The sequence below is a fragment of the Rutidosis leptorrhynchoides genome, chromosome 7, assembly GCF_046630445.1.
Source record: "Rutidosis leptorrhynchoides isolate AG116_Rl617_1_P2 chromosome 7, CSIRO_AGI_Rlap_v1, whole genome shotgun sequence".
In the NCBI taxonomy this organism is placed as follows: domain Eukaryota; kingdom Viridiplantae; phylum Streptophyta; class Magnoliopsida; order Asterales; family Asteraceae; genus Rutidosis; species Rutidosis leptorrhynchoides.
In genome coordinates, this window is record NC_092339.1 from 7,665,256 (window position 1) to 7,686,427 (window position 21,172).

The following is a 21,172-nucleotide window of genomic DNA, read 5'->3' on the forward strand; positions in this document are numbered from 1 at the left end:
CATTCGAGTAAAATCTATGAATATAATGATTCATAATAACATTACTACTCAAATAAAGGAGGCGCAACAAGGAGTTTTAAAAGAGGGAAATTTAAAGGATGAAATACCCAAAGGATCGGAGAAGCATCTTAATATTCGGGAAGACGGAACCCGGTATAGGGCTGAAAGGATTTGGGTACCAAAATTTGGAGATATGAGAGAAATGGTACTTAGAGAAGCTCATAAAACCAGATACTCAATACATCCTGGAACGGGGAAGATGTACAAGGATCTCAAGAAACATTTTTGGTGGCCGGGTATGAAAGCCGATGTTGCTAAATACGTAGGAGAATGTTTGACGTGTTCTAAGGTCAAAGCTGAGCATCAGAAACCATCAGGTCTACTTCAACAACCCGAAATCCCGAAATGGAAATGGGAAAACATTACCATGGATTTCATCACTAAATTGCCAAGGACTGCAAGTGGTTTTGATACTATTTGGGTAATAGTTGACCGTCTCACCAAATCAGCACACTTCTTGCCAATAAGAGAAGATGACAAGATGGAGAAGTTAGCACGACTGTATTTGAAGGAAGTCATCTCCAGACATGGAATACCAATCTCTATTATCTCTGATAGGGATGGCAGATTTATTTCAAGATTCTGGCAGACATTACAGCAAGCATTAGGAACTCGTCTAGACATGAGTACTGCCTATCATCCACAAACTGATGGGCAGAGCGAAAGGACGATACAAACGCTTGAAGACATGCTACGAGCATGTGTTATTGATTTCGGAAACAGTTGGGATCGACATCTACCGTTAGCAGAATTTTCCTACAACAACAGCTACCATTCAAGCATTGAGATGGCACCGTTTGAAGCACTTTATGGTAGAAAGTGCAGGTCTCCGATTTGTTGGAGTGAAGTGGGGGATAGACAGATTACGGGTCCGGAGATTATACAAGAAACTACCGAGAAGATCATCCAAATTCAACAACGGTTGAAAACCGCCCAAAGTCGACAAAAGAGCTACGCTGACATTAAAAGAAAAGATATAGAATTTGAAATTGGAGAGATGGTCATGCTTAAAGTTGCACCTTGGAAAGGCGTTGTTCGATTTGGTAAACGAGGGAAATTAAATCCAAGGTATATTGGACCATTCAAGATTATTGATCGTATCGGACCAGTAGCTTACCGACTAGAGTTACCTCAACAACTCGCGGCTGTACATAACACTTTCCACGTCTCGAATTTAAAGAAATGTTTTGCTAAAGAAGATCTCACTATTCCGTTAGATGAAATCCAAATCAACGAAAAACTTCAATTCATCGAAGAACCCGTCGAAATAATGGATCGTGAGGTTAAAAGACTTAAGCAAAACAAGATACCAATTGTTAAGGTTCGATGGAATGCTCGTAGAGGACCCGAGTTCACCTGGGAGCATGAAGATCAGATGAAGAATAAATACCCGCATCTATTTCCAGAAGATTCGTCAACACCTTCAACAGCTTAAAATTTCGGGACGAAATTTATTTAACGGGTAGGTACTGTAGTGACCCGAACTTTTCCATGTTTATATATATTAATTGAGATTGATATTTACATGATTAAATGTTTCCAACATGTTAAGCAATCAAACTTGTTAAGACTTGATTAATTGAAATATGTTTCATATAGACAATTGACCACCCAAGTTGACCGGTGATTCACGAACGTTAAAACTTGTAAAAACTATATGATGACATATATATGGATATATATATATATAGTTAACATGATACTATGATAATTAAACATATCATTAAGTATATTAACAATGAACTACATATGTAAAAACAAGACTACTAACTTAATGATTTTTAAACGAGACATATATGTAACGATTATCGTTGTAAAGACATTTAATGTATATATATCATATTAAGAGATATTCATACATGATAATATCATGATAATATAATAATTTAAAATCTCATTTGATATTATAAACATTGGGTTAACAACATTTAACAAGATCGTTAACCTAAAGGTTTCAAAACAACACTTACATGTAACGACTAACGATGACTTAACGACTCAGTTAAAATGTATATACATGTAGTGTTTTAATATGTATTTATACACTTTTGAAAGACTTCAATACACTTATCAAAATACTTCTACTTAACAAAAATGCTTACAATTACATCCTCGTTCAGTTTCATCAACAATTCTACTCGTATGCACCCGTATTCGTACTCGTACAATACACAGCTTTTAGATGTATGTACTATTGGTATATACACTCCAATGATCAGCTCTTAGCAGCCCATGTGAGTCACCTAACACATGTGGGAACCATCATTTGGCAACTAGCATGAAATATCACATAAAATTACAAAAATATGAGTAATCATTCATGACTTATTTACATGAAAACAAAATTACATATCCTTTATATCTAATCCATACACCAACGACCAAAAACACCTACAAACACTTTCATTCTTCAATTTTCTTCATCTAATTGATCTCTCTCAAGTTCTATCTTCAAGTTCTAAGTGTTCTTCATAAATTCCAAAAGTTCTAGTTTCATAAAATCAAGAATACTTTCAAGTTTGCTAGCTCACTTCCAATCTTGTAAGGTGATCATCCAACCTCAAGAAATCTTTGTTTCTTACAGTAGGTTATCATTCTAATACAAGGTAATAATCATATTCAAACTTTGGTTCAATTTCTATAACTATAACAATCTTATTTCAAGTGATGATCTTACTTGAACTTGTTTTCGTGTCATGATTCTGCTTCAAGAACTTTGAGCCATCCAAGGATCCATTGAAGCTAGATCCATTTTTCTTTTTTCCAGTAGGTTTATCCAAGGAACTTAAGGTAGTAATGATGTTCATAACATCATTCGATTCATACATATAAAGCTATCTTATTCGAAGGTTTAAACTTGTAATCACTAGAACATAGTTTAGTTAATTCTAAACTTGTTCGCAAACAAAAGTTAATCCTTCTAACTTGACTTTTAAAATCAACTAAACACATGTTCTATATCTATATGATATGCTAACTTAATGATTTAAAACCTGGAAACACGAAAAACACCGTAAAACCGGATTTACGCCGTCGTAGTAACACCGCGGGCTGTTTTGGGTTAGTTAATTAAAAACTATGATGAACTTTGATTTTAAAGTTGTTATTCTGAGAAAATGATTTTTATTATGAACATGAAACTATATCCAAAAATTATGATTAAACTCAAAGTGGAAGTATGTTTTCTAAAATGGTCATCTAGACGTCGTTCTTTCGACTGAAATGACTACCTTTACAAAAACGACTTGTAACTTATTTTTCCGACTATAAACCTATACTTTTCTGTTTATATTCATAAAATAGAGTTCAATATGAAACCATAGCAATTTGATTCACTCAAAACGGATTTAAAATGAAGAAGTTATGGGTAAAACAAGATTGGATAATTTTTCTCATTTTAGCTACGTGAAAATTGGTAACAAATCTATTCCAACCATAACTTAATCAACTTGTATTGTATATTATGTAATCTTGAGATACCATAGACACGTATACAATGTTTCGACCTATCATGTCGACACATCTATATATATTTCGGATCAACCATAGACACTCTATATGTGAATGTTGGAGTTAGCTATACAGGGTTGAGGTTGATTCCAAAATATATATAGTTTGAGTTGTGATCAATACTGAGATACGTATACACTGGGTCGTGGATTGATTCAAGATAATATTTATCGATTTATTTCTGTACATCTAACTGTGGACAACTAGTTGTAGGTTACTAACGAGGACAGCTGACTTAATAAAATTAAAACATCAAAATATATTAAAAGTGTTGTAAATATATTTTGAACATACTTTGATATATATGTATATATTGTTATAGGTTCGTGAATCAACCAGTGGCCAAGTCTTACTTCCCGACGAAGTAAAAATCTGTGAAAGTGAGTTATAGTCCCACTTTTAAAATCTAATATTTTTGGGATGAGAATACATGCAGGTTTTATAAATGATTTACAAAATAGACACAAGTACGTGAAACTACATTCTATGGTTGAATTATCGAAATCGAATATGCCCCTTTTTATTAAGTCTGGTAATCTAAGAATTAGGGAACAGACACCTTAATTGACGCGAATCTTAAAGATAGATCTATTGGGCCTAACAAACCCCATCCAAAGTACCGGATGCTTTAGTACTTCGAAATTTATATCATATCCGAAGGGTGTCCCGGAATGATGGGGATATTCTTATATATGCATCTTGTTAATGTCGGTTACCAGGTGTTCACCATATGAATGATTTTTATCTCTATGTATGGGATGTGTATTGAAATATGAAATCTTGTGGTCTATTGTTACGATTTGATATATATAGGTTAAACCTATAACTCACCAACATTTTTGTTGACGTTTAAAGCATGTTTATTCTCAGGTGAATATTAAGAGCTTCCGCTGTTGCATACTAAAATAAGGACAAGATTTGGAGTCCATGTTTGTATGATATTGTGTAAAAACTGCATTCAAGAAACTGATTTCGATGTAACATATTTGTATTGTAAACTATTATGTAATGGTCGTGTGTAAACAGGATATTTTAGATTATCATTATTTGATAATCTACGTAAAGCTTTTTAAACCTTTATTTATGAAATAAAGGTTATGGTTTGTTTTAAAAATGAATGCAGTCTTTGAAAAACGTCTCATATAGAGGTCAAAACCTCGCAACGAAATCAATTAATATGGAGCGTTTTTAATCAATAAGAACGGGACATTTCAAACGTGATTATATTACAGTAAGTCATGCTAAGTTTCTAAATAGAACGTGATGATTCACAGACCATACCGTCATCATGTGCCATGTTACATGACTCTGGTATTCTATTTAACCTCTAAAAATATCAAGAAAATATTTTCTTGATGATTCAGTCTTTTTCGAGGTATACTGGTAATTTGACAGATCAAGATCGTGCCATTACAATTTCCTTCTTAGAACATTAACTATGTTCATATCGAAATTCATATCTACGAATTCTGGACCATTACATACGGTGATTAATGACAAAAAGAGAAAACAAAATAATGAAGCTCTGAAATAGAAATTGGAGTATAAATCACAGCAAATAGCATTAACTGTGGATGACAATGATTATAGAAAACAGAAACAGGGGCTTTAAAATATAAGGGAAGATATAAAGCCCAACAACAACCTGGAAATTACAACCCGTATATATCGATGCATATAGCAACATAAAGACACGGGAGAACTAAAAACACTATAAAACCAAGAGTATAGTAGAAGTAAATAGATTCTTTCGGTGACAAATGAAAAAGAAGAACAACAGATATGAAAGTAAGGAGTATATCAAGAATCAACACTGGATGGAGCATATTGTTGAATACTTTAAAATATGAGTTGAGGGAGAAAGAATAGAAGATGTGAGTTGTAAAGAAACGAAGGAGGTGGATTTATAGTGAAATATCCAACGAAGAAATCGAGATGGATTATCGCATTAAATCGAAGAGGATCATAATTCCCTTAATCGTCGAAAATTCAAATCCTATATAGATTATAAAGATTTTCTTTAATCAGGAAATCAACTGTGATGACGTCAAAAGATAAGGCAAATCTCTATTTTCTCATTTCACTCTTTTACGATAGCTTCACTCATACGCTTCGAGAAATAGAATTATTTTATCCGTATTTCTTAATCATGATAAAACTCTATGTATCAGCTTACATTCATCGTAATAACATTCTTATTGTTAGTCATGACGAACTCGATCAAATTTCGGGGACAAAATTTCTTTAACTGGTAGGTACTGTGACAACCCGGAAATTTCCGACTGAATTTGAATTTTATCTTTACATTATTCCGACACGATAAGAAAAGTTGTTAGGTTGAATCTCAATAATTTTAAACTGTGTTCATACATTCATTTAACTTCGACCAAATACCGACGATTCACGAACCATTATATAAATGGATATGATTATACATATATGTATATATATTATAACTTGAAAATGTTAACAAGTATTAGACATATAATACTTTACATAAACGTATTTGTTTCTGTATATGTTTGATGTATTTATTGACGAAATTGAACGATTATATTAAATGATTGAGTTATCAAGATTCTTTGATTTCGAGTCTCTGTTGAGAAGTCCACTATGATTTAAAAAATCTGTCCTTTTTATCAGTATTCGAAATATTTGGAAATGTGATTTACAAAAAGTGTCATTAATGAAAGTTAGTCAAGAGTTAGTAAAGATTCCCATTTAAATTTCAAAAGCATACTTTACAGTGATTGCCTCGTGACCCTTGGTAAATTAATTATTTAGTTTTCGTATTACTCAAAACATTATTTGATATAATAACTTCTATTATTTAAACGAGTTTAAATTATAAATATAACTAGTTTTTGGAAAAAACTGAATGTTATGCTATTACATAAATATTTCAATTATAATTTATACAAGTTTATATTTTAAATGATATATATATATATATATATATATATACATATATATATATATATATATATATATATATATATATATATATATATATATATATATATATATATATTAAAAAATATAATATTAACTTAGATATAAAACGTTTTGAATTAAATACTTTGATAAATAAAGAGATGTTGATTTATAGAAGCAAATAACCAAAACACACAAATGTATAAATTACACTTCGTGTAATATGATTCATCAATTATTTTAGTCTATATTTGGACAAGGGTACGAGTCACGAAACGTAAAGTGTTAGTTTTCTAAGCGTACGAAAAGCCGTTCGAGAAACCGAAACTGAGACATTAGTTGAGTAACAACGTACGAGCCATTGGAACAAAAATTACATTTTAACAATGCACGTAAATATTATATAATATATAAATAATTATATTAATTATTATATATATATATATATATATAAACGGTGTCGGCAGCCAAAATTAGTGGGATGTGAGCTGGAGAAGGATCCCATGCGATCGCATGGGAATCACACTACCCAGCCATGAAATCGCATGGCAGCTAGGGGCAGGAAAGATCTATAAGTCTCGCTCATTTCCTGATTCAGTTTCATTCCTATCTCTCTCGCATATACACACATATTATTATATTTATTATTATTATTATTATTATTATTATTATTATTATTATTATTATTATTATTATTATTATTATTATTATTATTATTATTATTATTAAGATTAATATTATTATTAATCTTATGGTTAGGAATATTATTATTATTAGTATTATACATAAAATACTACGACGAGGTTCTGCTCGCATGATTTCAAAATGAGTTTTTCGAGAGGGATAGAGCTAAGGAAATTATGGGTTATAGCTATGGAGGTTATGGGTATTATTCGAGGGTATGCTCGTGAGATCAATCTAGTGTTTATCGTCTCCGTTGCGTCTACGTACTTCATGCAATATTGAATCTCAATATTGATACGTGAGCACTCATAACTTAACTTTTAGATATTAATAGTGTATCCCTGACTAGTGCTCGAGTATATATAATTATGCATGCTTGTATGTTTAATTTTGTCATTAGTTAGCTTATGATAAATTATGATTTTGATACATATGCGATTGAGATAAGGTATATATTATGCATGTCGTTGGAAAGCTGGTGAAAAATTAATAACTTTTCATTTAGATATCGAATGGTTTCGATGAACATATTAGAAGTTATAGTCAACTGATTTTTTTTATTATTGTTAAAATGATTATTATTACTATCATCGTTATTATCACCGTTATTATTATTATTATTATCTAATTATTATTATTATTATTATTATTATTATTATTATTATTATTATTATTATTATTATTATTATTATTATTATTAGTAATATTATCATTATTAATATATGTATCATTATTTAAAAATCGTTATTGTTATTATTATTATTGTTATTATCATCAAAAATTATTATTAATATTATTATCATTATTATTATAATTACTAGTATTATTATTAATATTACTATAATACTTATTAGTATCATTATCTTTAAAACTAATATTAGTATTATCTAATTATTATGATTGCGATTATTATCATTATTATGAATGCGATATAAAAGAGGATTAAAAACTATTAAACAAATCGATTAGGAAACAATGAGTATATGTATCATGATGAAATAAAAATATTGTAAGTTATTGATTTAGTTAAAAGTACCGTTTTCATTATTTTTATCATTATTATTATTAAAAGTATTATTAATATTAAAAATATTATTTTTACAAAAATTATTATTTATAGGAATATCATTGTTAATATAAAATATCATTATTATTATCATTTTAGTATTATTATTAATAAAAATTATCATTTTATCATAATATCATTTTTAGTAAATATAAATATTATTATTATTATTAGTAGAATAATAATAATAATTATTACAAAATAATACAACTTTTACTTACTATTGTTATTATTGATATTATTTTATCAAATAAATATGTGATACAAAGATATTTTACTACGTGTAATATAATTACATTAATAATACCTATCATATTATTTTTATGATATTAAATGAACTTTATAAATTTTATTACTTAAGATATATAAAAGTATATTTTTATTATATAAATTTTAATATAAAATTTTATTTATTAATAAATGAATTATACTTTTTTTACTCTAATAAAATCTGTTAAAAATATTTAAATATATAAAATGACTATATTTAAACTATATAATAATCATGTATAGATTTTGGAAGTCATTTTGGTCAAGATGACTTTTGTTGACTTTTGCATATTAGTCTCGAGCATTAGGATTGTGGTACACTATGACTTGACCTAAATTGGTAGACAAATATTGACCAACATATATATATATATATATATATATATATATATATATATATATATATATATATATATATATATATATATAATTATATATAATTAATATAGGTTCGTGAATCCGAGGCCAACCTTGCACTTGTTCAATGCCATCATAAGCATAATTACTACGAAATACAGTATTGTGAGTTCATTTGATTCCCTTTTACTCTTTACATCTTTGGGACTGAGAATACATGCGCTGTTTTTATAACTGTTTTACTAAATGCTTTTGAGATATATTTTTGAACTGAGAATACATGAAATGTTTTTATAATTGTTTGACGAAATAGAAACAAGTACTAAAAACTGCATTCTATGATAGAATTATTTGAATTCAGAGGTTCGACTTCTATAAAGATTGTATTATCGACCATCGGTGAGAAATTTTTGCATTGCACGATGCATTAGCTACCGAAATGGTTCGAATTAGTAGTTACTATCGGTGAGAAATTTTTGCATTGCACGACGCATTAGCTACCGTTTTAGCTACCCTCGGTGAGAAATTTTTGCATTGCACGATGCATTAGCTACCGTTGTAAAATTGTTTACGGTGAGAAATTTTTGCATTGCACGATGAATTAGCTACCGTTGTTGAAATTGTTTACGGTGAGAAATTTTTGCATTGCACGATGCATTAGCTACCGTTGTTGAGATTATTTACGGTGAGAAATTTTTGCATTGCACGATGCATTAGCTACCGTTGTTGTATTTCCCTCGGTGAGAAATTTTTGCATTGCACGATGCATTAGCTACCATTGGTGAAATAGTATTGTATTAACTACCACGGTGAGAAATTTTTGCATTGCACGACGCATTAGCTACCGTTGGTGACTTTGTTTTAAAAGGTTCTGGTGTTCTTCATATGAATAATTTTTACAGCAGTGAGCAGACCTGCACAGATTGTTTTCCAAATATGAGTATCTTGTGGTCTATTATATTATTGGAAATGATTAATTTTGATAAACTAATGAACTCACCAACCTTTTGGTTAACACTTTAAAGCATGTTTATTCTCAGGTATTAAAGAAATCTTCCGCTGTGCATTAGCTCATTTTAAGGATATTACTTGGAGTCATTCATGGCATATTTCAAAAGACGTTGCATTTGAGTTGTTGAGTTCAACAAGATTATTATTAAGTCATTGATAGTTTGATATAATATGAAATGGTATGCATGTCTGTTAACTTTCGATGTAATGAAAGTTTGTCTTTTAAAAACGAATGCAATGTTTGTAAAATGTATCATTTAGAGGTCAAATACCTCGCGATGTAATCAACAATTGTGAATCGTTTATAATGTATATGAACGGGTCCTTTCAGATGACATCCTTATTTACTCAAAGAATGATCAAGAGCACGAAGAACATTTAAGAAAAGTGCTAGAATTGTTGAGGAAGGAGAAACTGTATGCTAAGTTTTCAAAGTGTGCATTTTAGTTGAAAGAAGTTCAATTCCTCGGTCACATAGTGAGCAAAGAAGGTATTCAGGTTGATCCGGCAAAGATTGAAATCGTTGAGAAATGGGAAACCCCGAAAACTCCGAAGCAGATACGCCAATTTTTAGGATTGGCTGGTTACTACAGAAGATTCATCCAAGATTTTTTCAAAATAGCAAAACCCTTGACTGCATTAACGCATAAAGGGAAGAAATTTAAATGAAAGGATGAACAAGAGAAAGCGTTTCAGATATTGAAGAAAAAGCTAACTACGGCACCTATATTGTCATTGCCTGAAGGGAATGATGATTTTGTGATTTATTGTGATGCCTCAAAGCAAGGCCTCGATTGTGTATTAATTCAACGAATGAAGATAATTGCTTATGCGTCCAGATAATTGAAGATTCACGAACAAAATTATACGACTCACGAGTTGGAATTGGGTGCTGTTGTTTTTGCATTAAAAACATGGAGGCACTACTTATATGGGGTCAAAAGTATCATATATACCGATCACAAAAGTCTCCAACATGTATTTGATCAGAAACAACTGAATATGAGACAGCGAAGGTGGATTGAGTTGTTGAATGATTACGACTTTGAGATTCGTTACCACCCGGGAAAGGCGAATGTGGTAGCTGACGCTTTGAGTAGAAAGGACAGAGAACCTATGCGGGTAAAAGCTATGAATATAATTATTCGTACTAACCTTACTACTCAAATAAAGGAGGCGCAACAGGGAGCTTTAAAAGAGAGAAATTTGAAGAATGAAATACCTAAAGGATCGGAGAAACATCTTAATATTCGGGAAGACGGAACCCGATATAGGGATGAAAGAATTTGGGTACCAAATTTTGGAGATGTGAGAGAAATGGTACTTAGTGAAGCACATAAAACCAGATATTCAATACATCCTGGAGCGGGAAAGATGTACCGAGATCTCAAGGAACACTTTTGGTGGCCGGGTATGAAAGCTGATATCGCTACATATGTAGGGGAATGTTTGACTTATTCTAAGGTCAAAGCTAAACATCAGAAACTATCAGGTCTACTTCCACAACCAGAAATCCCGAAATGAAAATGGGAAAACATCACCATGGATTTCATTACTAAATTGCCAAGGACTGCAAGTGGTTATGATAAAATCTGGGTAGTAGTCGATCATCTTACCAAGTCAGCACACTTTCTACCAATGAGAGAAGATGACAAAATGGAAAAGTTAGCACGACTATACTTGAAGGAAGTCGATCTTGTTGTTGTGCATAAACTAGCATGAACTTGAAATGGGTTTGTTTAATCCTTGGTTTTGGTTGATTAAATGTTATTATTATGTTAAATTTCATGTATTAAATGTGTTACTAGCATCATTAGCTTCAATTTGATGTGTAGGTTGACTTGGAAAACTCCATTAACATGATTATTGATTTTGTGATTTTTGGTTAGGGTTTGATGAACTTTAAAATGAACTTTTGATGCTTTGAATGCTATTAAATGTTGTTAGTAAGTGTTTAGTTGTATTGTATGTTTAATTATCTTCGAAACGGCGTATGGTATGTGTAAATTGGATTCCCGAACCATGAAATGCATTTTATGAACTTGAAACTTTGATAATGAACTTTTAACGATCATTCGATGGGGATTTTGTTATTTTAAATGATGGATTTGATTGATGATATGTGTTTAGTTGTATTCCTTGTTAAATTACCTTTCCAACGATATAAGATACGTGTTTTGAGTGTTTACGATTCATAAATTGTGGTTGAAAGAGTTTTAGTTCGTGCAATTGAAAATTTCAGCACTTCAGTTTGCACAAGTGTGCAAGAAATTGCACATTTGTGCAGATTAGTGCATTTCGTGCCCAACTAAAACAAGGAGATTTATGATCCCAGTTTACCCTTAATTGCACAAGTGTGCAAGAAATTGCGCATTTGTGCAGGTTAGTGCTTTTCGTGCTCAGCATTTTTTTTAAACTTTTGTTGCACCGTTTAATTCCCGCTATGCTATACATGTCCGATTAACATGAAACTTATTCCAACATACTTATATATGATTATAAAGCGTAGAAAAATTGTTCGTTGCTCGACCCGGACCCATCGACTTTTGAGTTGACTTTGTCCAAGTTTTACTTTGGTCAAACTTAATCAATACTTTATTTAATTGTTATAGCCTCTCTCTTGTACTCATATCTTGCATGAAACTTGACAACTTGACTCACATGCTATGTAATCGAGTCGTAACGAGCCATAGGATTAATTGAACAACTTTGACCGACCGTATTTACCGGTATTGATACAACCTACTTGTTTAGGTCAAGACTAGCATTCGTTCTTGCACATGTTTACTTTGTGAAGTACCTTTATACTCGTGCACTCGAGGTGAGATCATAGTCCCATCTTTTCAACAACTTTTATATTTTTAAATCATGGGATGAGAAACATATACGTATCATACTTTTATGCTTTGAACACAAGTACGAAAACAAACATTCCACAACGAGTTAGAACAAAAATCCTCAATTCAATTATCACTAGTTGCTCTTGCAGGGTGTAAATGTGAACTTATGTTATGTGATCACATTGGCTTGACGAGCCCTCATTCGGACGGTTCGCTACCGTTAGCGGATAAATATATATTCGGGTATATTGTATGTTCTAACACTACGTAACAGGGTACAAAACAGTTAAGTCTTGATAATTGGGTGCTCGCGAACATACTTTTGGAATGCAAACGATTTGGATAATCAACTATACAAATTCTTGTGGTTCAAAAACAACGTTTACAAATACACCTATGATTTCACCAACGTTTTTCGTTGACAGTTTTCTGTATGTTTCTCAGGTTTATACTTGGCTACTTGATACATGCTTCCGCACACTTTGATTTCTTGCTTGGGGTCAAGCATACATGCATACGCTAGTGATAGCACCTTTAGATTCAAACTTAATGTTTACATGCATACGCTATTGATAGCAACTGTGATTTTCAACTTATTATGTCGTAAGTTATTTCATTTATATTTTACAACTTTTGTGAACTTAACTTGTTGTCGAACCGTTGGGTTACTTAAAACTTTGAAAGTCATGCACGTTTCAAATGAATGCGACATAATTTTGGTCAAACGCGTCTCATTTAAGGACTATGACCACGTAACAGGACCTAAGTTAACGACGCCGTCAATGATGATTTTGTCGGGTCGTTACAGATGGTATCAGAGCGTTGGTTGTAGGGATCTAGGATGTGCATTAGTGTGTCTGACAGAGTCATTAGGACACATTAGTGAGTCTAGACTACAACCGGATAGTTAACCATGGCATTCTGACTTGCATTTGCTATAGATAGCACTTACTTGACTACTTGTGCATTATACTTAAACCTTTCTTAGGTGAATCCCATAGTGGTACCAAACTTTCATCTTACGAATCCGTATCTGCCACTTTCTAGTAACACACATAAATTCATGATTCATACACGTAAGGATGACGACGACTTCGTTAGTTATACTAGTTCATGAACTCTGTCTCCTAGGTTTTTATTCACCACCGTCTCACCTTACTATCCACAAGTACCGTAAAGTTTCCACTATGGCAATCACTAACCACTATCGATGTTACACCAGTGTTCTTCATTATCTACCACTTCTTGTTACTACCATCACTACTCTCGGCGGGTATCTGTAGTGACCCGAACTTTTCCATGATTATATATTATATGAGATTCATATTTACATGATTAAATGTTTCCAATATGTTAAGCAATCAAACTTGTTAAGACTTGATTAATTGAAATGTGTTTCATGTAGACAATTGACCACCCAGTTGATCGGCGATTCACGAACGTTAAAACTTGTAAAAACGACATGACGATACATATATGGATTTATATATATTTAGCAAGATATTTTGATAAGTAAGTATCTCACAAAGTATATTAACAAAGAGTTATATGCATAAAATGGAACTACTGAATTAAAGAAACTCGAAACGATATATATAACGATTATCGTTATAACAACGTTTTAATTAAAATAAATACATGTGTATTGTATTAAGATATGAACACACTATGTTTAACATAATAAAATGATAATTAATTATATCATTAAGTGTATTAACAATGAACTACACAAGTAAGATGAGACTACTAACTTAAGGATTTCGAAACAATATATATATGTAATGACCCGGAATTTTCCGACCAAATTATACTTATGAGATTAATATTTACATAAATTAAACCATACCAACATGATAAGCAATCCAAATTGTTGAGACTTGTGTTTTTGAAAAGAGTTTTACACAACGTTTGACCGTCCAATATGACCGATGATATCACGAACTATATAACATACGATAATTATACGTTTGTGTATATATATATATATTTATATATATTTAACATGATCTAAGGATGGTTTAACATCTCATTGTGTACTAATGACAATGAGTTATAAGTATATTTTGAAACTACTAACTTAAGTTTTCAAAATGATAACTGTACGTAACATTCTTTGATATATATACTTATAATCTATAATGCTTATACATGTATCGTATATATAATGTATTTAATCACTTTTAAGGACTTAAATACATAAAACAATATAAGTATATTCACAAAAGATAGCTATATTTGAATTCTCGTTCCGTTTCCTCAAGATTTCTATACGTATATCTAGGCTATATGTACCCGTATCATACCCAGCTTCTATACGTATTTACTATTGGTATATACACATCAAATCAACATCCTAATCAACATTATTACTGCCCTAGATATGAGGTAACTAGAATTTGTCAAGTAGTATGAATTATTAGTAAGAAAACAAAATTAGGAATCCTTTTCTTTCTTTATAAACTAAAAACGTTTTTATAAATAAACACCATTTCTTCACTCCATTTTCTCATAACTACACCCTCATTTCTCTCTCAAAATACTCCTAACTTCATACTTGATCATCTCCAAGCATTTTTTACATCATTTAGCTTCAATTACAAGCCTTAAACACCATAAGAAAACTCTTTCAAGAACATATCAAAATAACCACCCATTTGAAGAAGTTTACTTCCAACCTTTTGATCTAACTCCACCACTCTTTGATTCCAAGATTATTTCTTATCTTTTGCAGTAACTTTGTCCAAGTAACTTGAGGTAGTAACCTTGTTCATAATCTTATTCAATTCATATTCATATAGCTATCTTATTTTGTGGTATAAAATTTTAACAACAAGAACATAGTTTGAATGATTTCAAACTTGTTCGCAAACTAAATAGATCCTTCTAACTTGACTTTTAAAACACTTCAAGACCTGTAATATATCATAATGATATGCTAACCTAATAAGATATAACTTGGTTTTACAAAGAACATCTTAAAAACTGAATCTACGTCGTCAGAGTGCAACCGGTGGCTGTTTTGGGTTGGATAATTAAAAACTATCTTGAACTTTGAATTGGAAGTTCATGTTCTGGAAAAATGATATTTCTTGTGAATATGTTAACACATAAAAATTTCATGGTTTAACTCAAATTGTAAGTATTTTTAGAAAAATGATCATTAAATGTTGTTTTTATTATGGAAAATGATCACTTTCATAAGTTTCACCAAAGTTTGACCTATAACCTATAATTTCGAATACAAATTAAGGTATTTTCAGTTCATATTCTTAAAATTTGACTCGATCCAAGGAAGTGGCAAGTTGAACTAACAAAAACGGAGTTGTAATGAAGAAACTACGACTAAAACAAGATTGAGTATCCGAAGCTAGTTTAGCTACGAAAATATTTGGAGAAAAAGTAAATTAATCATATCTTTTCTAATTAATATGATATTTTATATATAATTACTTATGATTTGATTTTATATATTTCAGGACCACCCGTAAACAACACGAGAAGATTAATCATAAGACCTCATGATTGTACACAACACGTCATTTGACAACACGGTACTTTATGTACGCAACACGTCATTTGACAACATGGTACCATGGGTCGAGATTAATTCTGATCAATACGAATACGATTGAGTCTTTATTTATTTTATTTAAGCAACTAATTGTGGACCACTAACATCGGACTGCTAACTACGGACTAAGAAAATATTAAAAGTATATATATATGTAACGATTACTTAAAAAGAAAATATGTTGATATATTATATATATGGTTAGGTTCGTGATATCTATCGGAGACCAAGTCGAATTAAATACCTTCAAGGCAAAAGTGAGTTTCATTTGCTCCCTTTTTAATTGCTTTTGCAGTATATATTTTTGGGCTGAGAATACATGCGCTGCTTTTATAAATGTTTACAAAATAGACACAAGTACTTAAAAATATATTCTACGTTGAGTTGTACCACTGGCATATTTCCCTGTAGCTTGGTAACTACTATTTACATGGGTATTGTAAACGCGAATCCTGTTGATAGATCTATCGGGCCTGACAACCCCAACCGGACTGGACGACCAGTATTCAACGGTTGCACAGTACTTCGTTTTGGTGACTACACTTGGTACGATGTAGTGAGATTTCATAATAAAGGGAATATGCGACGTTGATTAAATGTTAAGTATGGTTACCAAGTGCTCAACCACTTAGAATGCTTTACATACACTTACGAGTGTATTATGTTTATGATTATGAAATCTTGTGGTCTATTAATGTATTGAAATGATTGTTATGATAAACCTATGAACTCACCAACCTTTTGGTTGACACTTTAAAGCATGTTTATTCTCAGGTACGAATTAAGTCTTCCGCTGTGCATTTGCTCAATATAAGGACATTACTTGGAGCCGATCATCGCAATGGGACCAAATGTTGATGACTTCATCCAGGTGGATTACGACGGGTCCTTTCAGTTGGTATTAGAGCGGTGGTCGTAGCGAACCAGGTCTTGCATTAGTGTGTCTAACTAGTAGTTGTTAGGATGCATTAATGAGTCTGGACTTCGACCGTGTCTACATGTCAAAAGTTTTGCTTATCATTTCTAGTCGGAAATCATCTGCTTATCATCCTTAGGAAATTACCTGCTTATCATTCATAAGTCTAGACACGTTTTACTGCATTTACTGCATTGATAGTGTATAGACGAATTCTTATCTTAGCATATCTGTTATTGTGAACTTTGACTGATATCTTTTCAAAGATTCTCCGTAATTTACGGGATTTTGGTATTATATATACATATGTAAATTATGTATTGAAGAGTACCAAATCTAACTCCTATAATCAATTCCATACCAAAAATTCATTTTCCCCATTATACAAGATGGATTCCGCATCTAGTTCGAATTCTTCAGATTCCGACAGTTATGCCGATATGGATTTCCATTCGGGCTCCGAAAGCAGCGTCACCGGAATGGATCAACCAATTTCCCATCATCTATTCTGGATGAATTGGGGATGGGTTCGTAATATACTAAATCACTGGAGACAAGAAGAAGGTGATCCATTCCATCCACCAAATTGCCTTCTTGGCGATGAACCTGAAGCACTTACTGGCGAACCTATTCGAAACACCATTTTCTCTCTCATTTCTAGAGTATCTCGTTACGATTATATACTATCCCATATTACAAATCTTGTTCATTCGCTCGCTCCAACCGCCAATCATCCCGGTGTACTAGCAGAAGTTAACGAACTTCGCGCTCGCGAGACGGCTTTGGAGAACATGGTGCGAAGGTTGCAAACACCAGCAGCAGCACCAGCAGCATAATCAGCACCACCATTAATAACATCCACAATACCATAATCACCACTAACAAACAACATCCGCATCACACGTCTCGACATCATAATCTGTCCCACAAACATCAACATCATACGCACCATAGATACCAAGGAGTACCAACAATAATGAACGATGAAGTATTGATCCATAACTTCATTGATATTCTGCGAAGAATATGTGGTCTCAAAAAGTTTTAGAGATTTCTTATTCTAGCTCAAACCGAAAAGCAAATGAGATTAATATCATATTAACTCATTAAATTCATGATTTCATCTGAAGAAAATATATATGTATATATGTTTTCATAAAGATTGTAATTAAAAGTTCTTTTGTACAAAATATTAATGGTGAAATTTTTTTTTTAACGGGTAGGTAATACCCGAGGAATAATTAGATTTCATCTTAATAAGTTACATTGTACATTCGTCGAAGATGATTCAATAGTCATTTACTATCCTACTTACAACCATCGATATACGTATCCGTTCACCGCAGAATAACCATTTTCATTCAATTTCATATTTAGATTTTGACTTCCCAGAATCCAACAAGTGGCATATGAAGAAAACATGTGACAAAATAAAATCTGTTAGAAACAAACAAATTAACCATGAAAAATTTTGTAAAGAATCCACGCTAACTGTTCCAGCTAACTGTTCCTAGCTAACTTATTACATTTTATTTATCGCAGTTTATTTATCACAATTTAATTATCGCACTTTTATTTATCGTCATTTAATTTCTGTAATTATTTTATGCACTTTAAATATCGGGACACGTATACAATGTTTTGACATATCATATCGACGCATCTATATATATTATTTGGAATCACCATAGACACTCTATATGCAGTAATGATCGAGTTCTCTATACAGGGTTGAGGTTGATTCTACAATAATATATATAGTTTGAGTTGTGATCGAGTCTGAGAGGTATACGGGTCACGACACGTATTAATTAATTCGTATATTATATATTAAACTATATATGAATTATTGGACTGTTACTGTGGACTATCGACTGTTGACTAATGACATTGGACAATTAAAATAAATTAAAATATTGATTATAACATATGAAACTAAACATTTCTTCAAGATTGCCACTTGATTTCATCTTAAACCTCATTGTATCTCGACTATTACAATCAGCGTTCAAATCTATCATGATTCTTAAAAACACCTCAATCGAGAGGATAAACCAACCGCACTTCATCTACGGAAGAAAAGATTGATGCATATAGTTATGCACCTGAAAAACCCTCGGAAACTGAGTAAACGTTTGACACGTATCTGTTCTAGTTCCTTTGACATTGTTATTACCGAAGATCGTTTTGCAATCCCTTTCCAAAGTAGCTAATTTTGTCACAGCTCCAGCAAGTCAACTCTGACTTTTCATCCGAAACAACTTTATTATAACCGCGATATATATGCGTACTCTTTATTGTTACTGGGGAACCTTTTATATTCCACAATATTACCATCAGCGATTAATCATTCTAAAAACACAATTCTCCTTAAACTACCTCGGTTTGATAACCGATGACCCAGATCAGTTAACTTTGAAAATGCTGACGAAGCAGCATGTTGTAGATGATCTTAATGGCCAAAAGTTTGATGATAAAGAAAGGAGTGTTAGGAACGCTCGATAGAAAATTTAGTACCGAAAAGCGGATTATGTGAAACTATGAAGAAAGCCGTGGACAAATCACAAAGAATAAGTTTGCCTTCAAAGAATCCAAATGATTCTGTGCCTGCTGAAATCGTTAGCAAACATCTTATTTCTCATTCTAAACCTTCACAGACAAATCTTCTTCATCATCCATTGATATTAGAAATTCTAAGATATTCTCGTATGTTCTATTATAAATATCCTCCATATTTCTGGCGATATTTTCACAACTATTCTTATCTGAGATCATTTATCTCTCCGTAATATCCGCAACATAAAAGAAACTGTGTTAGTTTCTAAATTCTGAAACCTTCGAGTTTAAAATATGAATGTTTTGAAGTAGTGTTGGGAACTGAAGCATGGATTAGTATAATATAATGACACTTGATCAACGTCATTATATTACAGTAAGTCATGCTGAGTTTCTAATGAAGCATGATGATTCACAGTACCATCATCATGTGCCATTTACAAGACTCTTACATTCTATCTAATCTCTAAACATATCAAGAGAATATTTTTCTGGATGACTCGGTCTTCTCCAGGGTATTCTGGTAACTTAACAAATCAAAATCGTTCTATTACCATTTTCTTCTTAGAGCATTAGCTATGTTCATTCTGAATTTCATATCTACGAATTCCAGACCATTACTCGCTTGACTCGAAGTCGGGAAGAGAAAACGAAAGCATGAAGCTCCGAAAAATAATGAAGAATATAAACTTCGATAATAACCCCGAAATTACAAACCGTGAATATCGATACAGATAGCAATATAGAGACACGGGAGAATTAGAAACACTATAAACACAAGAGTATAGTAGAAGTAAATAGATTCTTCTGGTGGTAGATGAAAAAGAAGAATGACAGATATAAAAGTTAGGAGTATATCAAGAATTAGGACTGGATGGAGCATGTTGATGAATGCTTTAAAGTAAGAATCAAGGGAGAAAGAATAGAAGGTGTGAGTCGTGGAAAATAAGGAAACGAAGAGGTGAATTTATAGTGAAATATCCGACAGAGCAATCGAAACAGATTATTGCATATAATCAAAGAAGATCCTGATTTCCTTAATCACCAAAGAACCAAATCTTATTATGTAAGATTCTCTTTAAATCCCTTAAATCCCGGAAATCAATCATAACTATGTCATCGGTTAAGACGAATATATTTTACTCATCTCACTCTTTTACGATAGTCTCATTTATATTCTTCGCATAATAGAATCGTTTTATCTACATTACTCAATGATGATAAAACTCCATTATCACCTTATATTTTTCATGAAAACCTTCTTATTGTTATCCATAACAACCTCTATCAAATTTCGGGGACGAAATTTCTTTAACGGGTAGGTACTGTAATGACCCGGAATTTTCCGACCAAATTATACTTATGAGATTAATATTTACATAAATTAAACCATACCA